Genomic DNA, 11,125 nt, shown 5'->3' on the forward strand with positions numbered 1-11,125 from the left:
CCGAGCTTCTCATGCACTCAGCCCGGAAGGGGCTTCAGAAAACGTAATATCCACCTTCTCAGAAATCACTAACTGCTACAGGGGGTTAAGGAAAAGATATCCGGAACCGCACTCTAGCCTGACTCAGGAAGAAGCGGTCATATGGAGGAGGCTCCAAACAGAAACCCTAGCTAATATTTTCATATTAAATAAGATGTATCCAACGCAGTACAGGGACACGTGCCCCAAATGCGGAGGCAGACCCACGGTGTATCACACAACGTGGGAGTGCAAGGACAATTATAGTTTCCATAATCAGAAAGAACCGTGTCAGGAGTAGTGGGAGGAAGCGCTTTCCAGCCACAATCCAGCCTTCCAACGAAGGCTGGTACAACGTGCTGTGAAAGCTGCCAGATCCAATGGGGCCCTGGAATAGGGGCTCCACCCGCAATAATTCACCACCGTTCTGACTGTAGTTTTATTGGTGAAAATTTTATAATGCTATTAAAATAAGCTCAAGGCGTTCGTATAACGCTACTAGATTTTACAGCTACCCTTTCATAGTTGGACATTCATGGCTGATGGAATGGGCAGATGTAGCATCAGCTGCATGGGAGTACGACGCCCACTATTCAATGAAGGTCATTCGTGCAATCATGCAAATCGCCTTATAGTGCGCGATTTTCTACCCATGGTGTCGGTGCTTATTTGTTCAAATTCACTTAAATTGGTTGCGCCATTAGGGTAGGGCGGGGTAAAACGAGACAAAAATTTGCAAACTCATACTGTTTTCACTCTTTTATTTCAAAACCCTAAAACATTGTACAGAGCCTTTCTTAGCATCTTAGCTAAGTGATCAGCAAAACTAAGATAGCTTGCATCAAAGCTATGAATATTCATCAATTATAAAAAAGTCCCATTTGTCTCATTTTGCCCCGACCCACGGGACAAAACGAGACCTAATGTGGGGCAAAACGAGACATTTTGGCAAAACCAAACAAAACCAGTTCTTGCACTCGGAGCACTTGAAGTAGAGTGTTCAGCAGTCTTGTCTAGAGCGCGCCGACGGTGCTCTGCGGAGCAAGTCAGCGCCATCTAACGTTAGGCTCTGGGTTTAAGTTAGGCGTTCCGTGCACATGCGCAGCCAAAATAAAGCGGTGTCTGCTCGTGGGTTCTCGGCCGAATTTCCGCTCAGTGCCTGCGCTTCACACCGCTAGGGCAGCGCTCAATGCTATGTAACAGCGACCGGAAAACCAACGCGTTTCGCGCGAATCACGAAGCGGCTAGGGAAGCAAATGATATCGGGTGACCACGCGCTTCAAACACCCACCAGGCTGAGTGCGCGAGATTTGGGATTAGTTGGTTGTTTTATGTCTGGTTCCGTCGTATCCGCTTAAGGTTACCGCATTACCAGCACGCACGATGCGTTGCAGGCGTATTGTTTGATGGCGTGTCTTTGCGCTCCGCTATCAGCTACGAAGGACGCGGCATTTGGCATGCGTACAAATCTATGAACTTGGATCCAGAAACACGCTGTCATCCATTGTCACTCGCGCTTGCTTGCTGGCCGTCTCGTTACACTCGTTAAACGCGGCGGCACGGCGACACCCTGGCCATCGTTAGAGCGTCACAAAAGCAAGAAGCGCGGCAATGGTGACACAAAACTAAGTCGCGAGGCGGGGGCTGGACAAGGAAGCGATGAGCAGGCATCCCTCTGTTTTTGCTGCGCATGCGCACGGGACGCATAACTCAAACCCAAAGCCTTGCGTTAGATGGCGCTGACTTGCTCCGCAGAGTAGTGTTCCTGTATATGCTCCCGCAGGAACACTACCGCAGAGAACCGTCGGAACGCTCTAGACAGGGCTGCTCACCACTGCACAATCCATGGGGCCCTGCGCACACTGCGTGAGCCCACTCGTCACACATCGTGCATTTGATCCACACAGAACGAGGCGCTGTGTTGCTCCATAATTCTTTGCACACGAGACACTGCCAGTCATGACATTAGTTGCTCGTTAATCGCTTCGCAGGACGTTTTCCTTTCAGTGCGATATCCTGCGATTGAACACTGCCACCAGCAGCCCTTTCGTTCGATTTCCCGCTTCGTTTTCTTGAGGCCTTACCTGACTCCTTGGGGGATTTTGCTGCAACTAGCTTCGCCTTGTAAGGCGATGAGGTCAAAACGGTGCTGGGCTCCGACTTCCCTCTTTTTGCTTTTTCTATAGCAGGAACAGGAGAAAGAACTTGAAAGGTCGTGTCACTATGGGCTGGTTCTTCATTGTCTTCGGTAGAAGTAGGCGGGGAGCAGTTAGCGCGGGATTCTTGCGTTGACCGCAAGTCTGATGTCCCACTGTGCTTGCCAATGGCGATTCATCGAACACAAGATCATCCAGTGGCGCACGCGAAAATAGCCAAACATCACACTTGCGCAATCCATTGGTTATGTTACTGGTGTTTTCTGGTCGTTCAAAGGCTTTGCTTACCAGTTCACCTAGTTTCTCCATCGTGGTGCGACTCCCAATGTTGCTCAGAGCCACTCCCGGCATGCGTTGTTGTAGGCAGCCTTGAGAAAGCTTACGTCAAATGGTTGTAGCCTGTGTGTTTGATCCAAGCTGCTTCTTGCAAAGCACGTGCGTATGGACCATGCGTCTCCAGTCGTTCTGCTTGCCGTTGAACGGCATCCTTAGTCCCAGCGAAGGTTTTCGGTGTAGCGCGAATAGAATGTTTTCGCTGGCGCACGCTTTCTAGAGCCTTCCTCATAGTGACCTCGCTCCACGCTGCCCTCGTCGTCTTTCGTTTGTATACGTGCGGGCCATTCTAGAAAACGAGACAAAAAAATCCGTGCTAAATAATGCACTTTGCGCGAGCAGAGACTGCAATTGCTTGCTCCGAGCGACGAACTGCCGCGTTTTGCCCCTTCCATAGGCTCCTACTCAATCAATAATATAGTTATGAAGATTACCACATATGGAACTGTAATTGTTTCCATAGCTAGCCAAGGAGATGCAGTAACAACACAAATACGTACCTTGTCGCAGTAGTTCACGGCTATTCTGCTGCACAGGTCCAAAGAAACGGGACGTCCGAATTTCGCACCTTTCTGGCGGGACAGCCACTCCACGAAAGTCGCTCCAGAATTTTTTCCGGAAGTGGGCAACGCAAGATTCCCGCTGTTTTTAACATACATTTAGGGTGCGAGTCACTGGAAAAAGACCGGGGACTCCCTGGTGGCACCGCGAGCGATGAATGCCGACGGCTGCCGCGTGGAGCGCTGCGAGTCGGGAGGGTGCGGGTCGCGCCGCCTCGCTCTCGTGACACCAGGTAAAGGAGTGCTGTGTATATGCTTTCGTTAAGCCGTAAGCGACCACAGTTGCCATGCAGGAAGCTGATTGCAGGTTTCAGTGTTTATTCTGAGTTTCCGACTAGAAGTTTCACATCATTTAGTGCTTGTCGCTTGCGAGAAAGCTTCTATGAAGTTCAGCACATCTTCGAGCTTCAAACATGCTTACGAAGGGAGCAGGGAATTTGTGTTCTAGACGAGATTACAAAAGTACCCTTTCGGTAAAATTTTCTCTAACGAAGCAGGTGAAACGCGTCAGTTAATTTTACGGGCTTTTATTTAGGTGTTGTGCATGCTGGGTATTGAGCCACAACTCTTTGGTACTTACAGAAAACTCAGGACTCTCCTTCGGACCTCGTAGATAATAAACATTTCTCAGCAAAAAAATTGCCTTTCTTGGAAGTTTCCTTCCCTGAGGCCGGCTTTATATACGCCACATCCACCACTAAGATCTGTGAAGGAGACCTCCTTGATCAAGGATTCGGCCTCTTTGCAAGTTAATTGTGATGGTATGTATTGTAAGGATTCTGGCGACAGCCCGTCTGGTTCAGCTGCATAGTCGGCCCGAGACACCTGCAGCCGGGGTCCCTGCACGGCGATAGGCATCTTCGTTCCCACGGCCTGTCCCCGCTTGGGTTATTGGATTCGAGACGGACGACTCTGCCGCCGTTTGTAAACAACATTGCTACGGAGGCAGTTAGCGAACGCCAAACCGAGCAGGAGCGGCTCACCCCTTCAACTGTGCCGGCTCGCTGGCGCCTCGCCCATTCGGACTTCCCGGAAGCCGTGTTCGACTTGACAGCGTGAGAACTGTCGTTCGGACGCGAAGACAACGCTCTCTGTCTGGTGGGGGCTATTGTCCAGCGGCACCCTCTCTCTCAGGCGAGGCATGTGACGGGGGCGTGTCCCTATGTGAAGTGGTGTGTGTGTGAGTACGACAGCGCAAGTTAAGCCATGCCCACCATGGCGGAGACCTCCTCGAACCTGGGGAGTCCTAGGGACCGGACTCTTTTAAAACCAGACGACTAGTGTCATGAGAAGAAATCCTCGATCATCCTCAGATCTTCTCAGATCCTCCGACCTTCCCCCATCACCCACCAATGGGTTCCTAAATCTTGAAAATAATGTAAAATAAACCCCCTGTACACTTTCCTTCATAACCAAGTCCGACAACGTCATTCGTAGCAGGGGCCTGCGGCGCTGAAAGAGTCAGCTCACTCAAGGACCCCTCATCTATAACAACTGGTTGGCAGCGGCTGGAATGAACCGTGCGACATCGTGCTTTCTCAACCGGTATGCGTTTCGGCATTTTGCTATAGGATTCGCCAGACTTCAGATTTTGAGAGAATAATCTAGAATCACTGAGAAGTGAATGTCAATTGAGAAAGAGTAATGTCACGACATTTTGCAGATAGCATTGCCAAAGCGGAGAAAGCGTTGTCATGGGCCTTATGAAATTGTCAAAGTCTGACTTGCTGTTGTTATGCGAGGAGCTGTCAATAGAAGTACAGGGAAAATTTACAGAAACCTGAAATATGCAAGACAGTCCAAAACACGTAGAGGACGAACAGCTGGTAGATACGTGGAATTTGGTACAGGAAGAAAAAGAAAAAGGGAAGCGGAATGGGAAAAAGAAAAAGAACGGCAAAAGTGGGAAGCTGATCGAAGAAGAAGAAAGAGATCTAAAGCGATTGCAGCTTGAAAGCGAAAATCGAAAAAAAGGCGACAGTACGAGAGCCGGGTCTCCTGAAAGAGCAAGCGATGTACAATCATATAGAATGAACAGATTCATGCAGCCCTATGAAAGTGGAAGGGACATAGGATTGTACCTGGGAAACTTTGAGACAACTTGCGAAAGGGAGAACTTTGCTCGCAGTATATGGCCGCAACGGCTTCTGACACTCTTGCCATGTGAAGTAGCTGAAGTCATAGCGAGGCTTAGCACACAAGACGCAGCTGACTACGAAAAAGTCAAAGCCAGCCTGCTAAAAAGGTACCGGCTGTCAGCCGAAGCTTTCCGACAGCGCTTCAGGAACACAATGAAAAACGATAGCGAGGCCTATCCGGATTTCGCGTATGGCTTAAAGCCGAATCTGCTAGAGTGGCTAAAAGGAGCCGAGGTTTATGAAAGCCGAGACAAAATCATCGAGTGTTATTGCCTTGAGCAATTTTACCGAAGCATTCCCCAAGTGGTGAAAGTGTGGGTTCAAGACAGGGAAAAAGTCGACACAGTTGAAAGGGCCGCTGAGCTAGCAGAGGAGTACGTTTCGCGCAGAAGGTTGAGCACTGAAGAGGGTGCGTCACACGCTCGAAACGGGATGCGAGATAAAGGGCCAAGCAGAAAGACGCGAAGTGCTAGAAGTTAGGAGCAATCGGAGGCAACGAAGGTAGCGCCAGAAAAGCGTGAAGAACAGGCAAAGAGACGGGGAGCAGGCAAAGCCGCGAAAAAAGAGTTTGAGGCTAGTAGGCCATTTCGTTGCTACAATTGCAATGGTGTCGGGCACTTTGCAGCCAAGTGTACATAGCAACGTTTGGTTCTCGTGCGTCGAGGATAACGCCGAGAATCTAGCTCCTTAAGCCATACCTGCACGAGCTGCACGTTAACGGGAAACCGTGCAGGGTGCTTCGTGATAGCGCTGCGACGATGGACGTTGTCCATCCGTCTTACGTTTCCGCGGACGATTTTACGGGAGAAGTCTCGTGGATAAAACAGGCAGTAGAAGAAGACAGTGTATGCTTACCAATGGCTAGAGTGAGGCTTTGTGGGCCGTTTGGAGAGCTGATCACTGAGGCCGCAGTTTCGAAGGCCGTGTCACTTCAATTCCCGTACCTCTTCTCGAATCGATCAGATCAACTGCTACGCGAGAGAGGCCAGAGACTCGGAAGCGGGTTGGTACAAGCTTTGACAAGGTCGAAAACTCGCCAGCTCGCATCTCAATTAAGTCACACTCCCGAACCTCGGGTAGCCAGAGATGCACCAGTCAGCATATCGTTGGAAACTAATGAGGAGGGAAGGGAACCAACGAGGAATGAAAGCCAGACAACTGACCGAGCAGATGAGTGACCAGGGACTTCAACCACTAAGTCGGTAGAGGAGGCAGAAAACGCTGAAGGATCCGTATTATCTCCAACATCGCGTAGTTTTGATCGCCTTCTGCAGATGAACAGGGAGTCCCTAACAAAAGAACAGAAGCAGGATCCCACTTTGGAAAGACTGCACCTTACAGCTAAAGAGGGCATCGCGAGACGCAACATAACGATGCATGAGAAGGGAGGCTTACTATACCGACACTACCAGGACAGAAAAGGCAAAACATTTGATCAGCTGGTCGTGCCCGAAAAATACAGAGCGGACATTCTGAGTCTCTGCCACGGAAATGGCTGGGCAGGACATCTGGAATCAATAAAACAAAGGAGCGGCTATTAAAGCAATATTATTGGCCGGGTTGTTTCAAAGAGGCAGAACGCTACGTAAAATAATGCGACGCGTGCCAGTGCGTGGGCAAGCTGGGAGAGACATGGAAGGCTCCGCTTAAAATTGTCCATTGATCTCGGAATCCTTCCGCCGGCTTGTAATAGACACAGTAGGCCCTTTGCCTAAATGGAAATCGGGTTATAAGTACTTGCTTACTATGCTATGTCCCGCCACACAATTTCCCGAAGCAATTCCGTTGAAGGACTTGAGCTCCACAGAAATAGTTGACACCCTTTTGTCAGTGTTTGCGAGAATAGAATTTCCGACCGAAATTCAAGCCGATCAGGCGACGGTCTTTACAAGCGCCTTGACGACCACATTCCTAGGAAGATGCGGAATAAAACTGTTTCACAGCTCGGTGTATCATCCGCAGTCCAACAGTGTAGAGAAATGGCATTCGGTGCTGAAGCGGGTGCTACGCGCTCTTTGTTATGAGCATAAAGCAGACTGGGAGGATTGTCTGCCGGCCACACTTTTCGCTTTACGAACAGTCCCCCACGAAGCTACGGGGTTTACGCCAGCAGAACTCGTGTACGGAAGAGCCCTCCGCTCTCTTCTCCGAATGCTGAGAGAAATGCGGGAAGGGACAGGCGAGAACTAGACAGTGGTTGAGTACGTGCTTCAGCTACTGGACCGCCTTAACAACAGGAGGGAATTAGTAAACCGAAATATGAAAGCTGCCCAGGAGGCCGCCAAGGTCTATTATGACAAAAACGCGCGCCTTCGAGGTTTCACCCCGGGCGATCGCGTGATGATCCTCCTGCCATCGAGAAAAAACAAGCTGGAAGTTCACTGGGATGGTCCAGTGGAAGTGTTGCAAAAACTTTCGGAGACGAATTACGCGCTAAGGGTTCCAGGCAGGGGAAAGCAGGTGAGAATCTATCACTGCAATCTGATGAAGCCGTTCGTGGAACGCAGCGGGATCGTCAATCTGACTCTAAATGAACCAGAAGAGCTGGACAGCGAGAATCAGGGTTGGAAAGGAGGTGCGGACGCTAGTGACAACGTGGAGAACATTCTGGCTCTCTCCGCGAATGCAGATTTCCTAAGCGGGACCCAGGTCGACACGCTAAAGCAGTTGTTGAGCGAATTCGCTGACCTATTTAGCAGTCGCCCGGGAAAGACACACCTCCTGACACACGAAATCGAGCTCACCTCTGATGAGCCGGTACGGTCGAAACCCTACAGGGTATCACCGCGGCAAAAAGAAATAATGGACGCGGAAATTCATCGCATGTTGGAGTTAGGGGTTGTACAGCCAGCGGAAAGTGATTATACCTCACCGCTAATTCTTGTTGAGGCCCCAGGGAAATATCCTCGTCCCTGCAGTTGAGTTTCCCTTTCCGGTGGCGATGAGAGGAAACTACTTGATGATGAAATCGGGGTTTCTTGATGACCCGGTGGTTCTACTCGCAAACATTCACATTACTCAAGGAAAGGAGAAGGTTAACTATTTATTTACAACATAGGTAAAAAACGAGAAGAAACAAAGCAAGGAGAAAACTATTTACATGACTAAATCGTGGATCAGACGAATTCAGCCCCCGCTCAACCCAGAGCGCTTGGTTTTAAACCCTCTGTCTCCGCCCTTAGCGGGGATAGCAACCAATAAGATAACCAACGACCCATCTCGCCAATCAGTGGTTAGGGAAAGGAAAATAAGGTCCGCCCACTGATCAGAGATTGGGGAAAAAGGTCTGATTAAAACATTTGGGAAGGAGGTTTCAAATAATTACACAAACAACACAAATGCGACTTCCGCTCCCACGCCACCCACGGCACCACAGACGCTAGAAACATGTGCCGACGAGGCGATGACTCAGGTTGTTGACAGCAACAAAGAGAACACAGTCGTTAGCTGTACTTGGTTCGCGTTTTTCCCGGCGGGTCATCCCCGTGACGGCGCGGCGTAAACGAGGACCCCCGCTGCACAAAGGGGCGGCAGGGATGGGACGGGCCCCCTTTGTTGGGGACTTCCGACCCCGTGGGAGCAGCTTTCCTTGCGAACACAAGATCAACGAGTTCGCGGAAAGGTCAGCGAACTCCACACCTCCCAACCAAGAATGTCACGCGGACACTTGCTGTCAGTGTTACATTAAAGTCCGGCCACAAAGTTCCAAGCAGCACTGCGCACACACATACACAGCCTCAATTCGTTCCGTGCACACAAGGTTAGGACACCAATCTGCGCATTCCATAATCCACCATGTCAGATCGGTGCACCAAATTGGCAGAAATTATTTCTAGCCGCCTACATCTCGAAACAGAAGCTTATGTTTCTTTTTAGCTTCGTCAACCAGATTGGCTCTACATTTCGAATTATCCGGCACATCGCCGGTTGCAAAGGCTGCCGCCGCTTTCGGATTTGCATTGTCAGCTTGCTCAAAATCGACAGAGCTCACCAGCTCCCTGAATTCCAGAAAGATTGCTGATGTAATCGCGTCTGCATTCTCCCGTTCTCTGAATCTTGCACTAAAGTTAGATCTGAGATCTGCTGCCGCACGTGCAGCTTCACATCGGGTTTCAGGTGAGGCTAGCTCTTTGCAGAGCTTGCAGCCGATGTTTTCATGAAGGAAAACCATCTCCTCAAGCCTTCTTGTCGCACAATTACCTTGACCAGCTTGGTTCCGCACTTCTGGCAATGAGGTATTATGTTTCATGTTTAGACTTGCAGGTATGAATGCAGTATCCGAATCTCGGAGTTCCCTGCCTGCTTTGAAACTCTCTGCAGCTGTCGCTGTTAACTCCCAATCTGCTGCATAAACATCGGCAGCTTCCGGATCAGCCTGAAGCTCTACTGAAGCCTCAGGTTTTTCGCTAACAGATTCGTGAGAAATTTTGAAATGCTCTTCGACATTAGCTTCCTCATTTACTTCCTGCAGCTGCACCCTTTCTGCCTGCTCTAGCAGCGCGGAAGTCTTAAGTGTTATCAACTTCCCTACACCTACAGCTACATCTGCTGTCGCTGCGCACAGTGTAAGCTCCAGCTGGATTACCAACTCATCTGTGGCAGCTAGCTTACCATCACCTGCAAGGAGTGTGCCCGCTATCATATCCTGATTTACCTCTTCCTCGCGCGTTCCCGCTGCTTCAGAGTTAGCTCCGACCAGATCTTGCACAATGCTGAACGCTTGTTTGCGAGAAGTACACTCCTGCGCCTCCTGGGTGTGCTCTATATCTGCTCGCTCTGAAAGCGCGTGCTTCACAGGTGTGACAAACGCCTCTATGCCTTCAGCGATCTGTTCTGGCACGGCACACAACGTTAGATCAGCTTGTGCTCTTTGGAGAACCGCACACTGCCATTTCGTAGTTTCGGTCCCTGAATCCACACAGGCTTCAGAATTTTGACCTTCGGATTCCAAGTCGCGGCATGCCAGATCGTCTACCCTATCTGGTTGACTGACCTTATCAACAGCCATCTCCGACTGGGAACTTGGTTTATCAGGCGCCGGTACCTCCACCTGAGCTACTAGCTCGCACACCTCTCTCCTCACCGCGGGAATATCTTGTTCTTGTTTTTTCGAACACTCAATCATCGAATGCCCAAATTTCATGCAGACAAAACATTGAACTGATGCGAATAAGACCTCGCTATCGACTTTCGCCTCCTGTCTTAATTTTAATTGCATCTGTGCAAGTTTTTTCTTTTCTAGTTCAATTTGGAGTTTCAAATTTTCAATTTCACTCAGCTGTTCAGCCTCCCCCTGCTCAACACGTCGCATCCTGCCCTCCTGATCATACCGTACGGCAGCCATCTCCGTTTTCCGTGCTATCGTTTCTAGCACTAAACACTACACCGACATGGTGAATTCGGAGAAAGCAGAAAGGTCTCCTACCTTACTGGTTGCTCTCTGCCCCGGTGATCTCGTCGTCCTCCGTGATGACGACAGGCTCCTCGATGCGGACGACTTGAGCTCTGGATCTCTCAGCAGCTCGCTGACTTCTGCCTCGTGTGACAGGCTTGACTTGGTCGCCTGGTTACTTTTCAGCAGCTCGCTGACTCAAACCAGTTCGAGGTGGACGCCTGGTTCTTTTCAGCAGCTCGCTGACTCGAACCCTAGATGGCTTGTTGTTGCCCGGCTCCTTCAGCTCCTAGCTGACTTGGGCCTCCGACGTCCTCTCGAACTCGACCCGTGATCCTGAAGCTCTCGACGTCGTCTTTCGACGCAGCTTCACGTTTTCTCCTTTAGGACAAACAGCTTGTCCACCGACTTGTTCTTCTCACCTTCCGTCCAATGCCTTGAGTAGAAAGAAGTTGCGATCCTGTCGGCTGCGCCAGTTGAGTTTCCCCTTCCGGTGGCGATGAGAGGAAACTACTTGATGATGAAATC

The sequence above is a fragment of the Amblyomma americanum genome, chromosome 1, assembly GCF_052857255.1.
Source record: "Amblyomma americanum isolate KBUSLIRL-KWMA chromosome 1, ASM5285725v1, whole genome shotgun sequence".
In the NCBI taxonomy this organism is placed as follows: domain Eukaryota; kingdom Metazoa; phylum Arthropoda; class Arachnida; order Ixodida; family Ixodidae; genus Amblyomma; species Amblyomma americanum.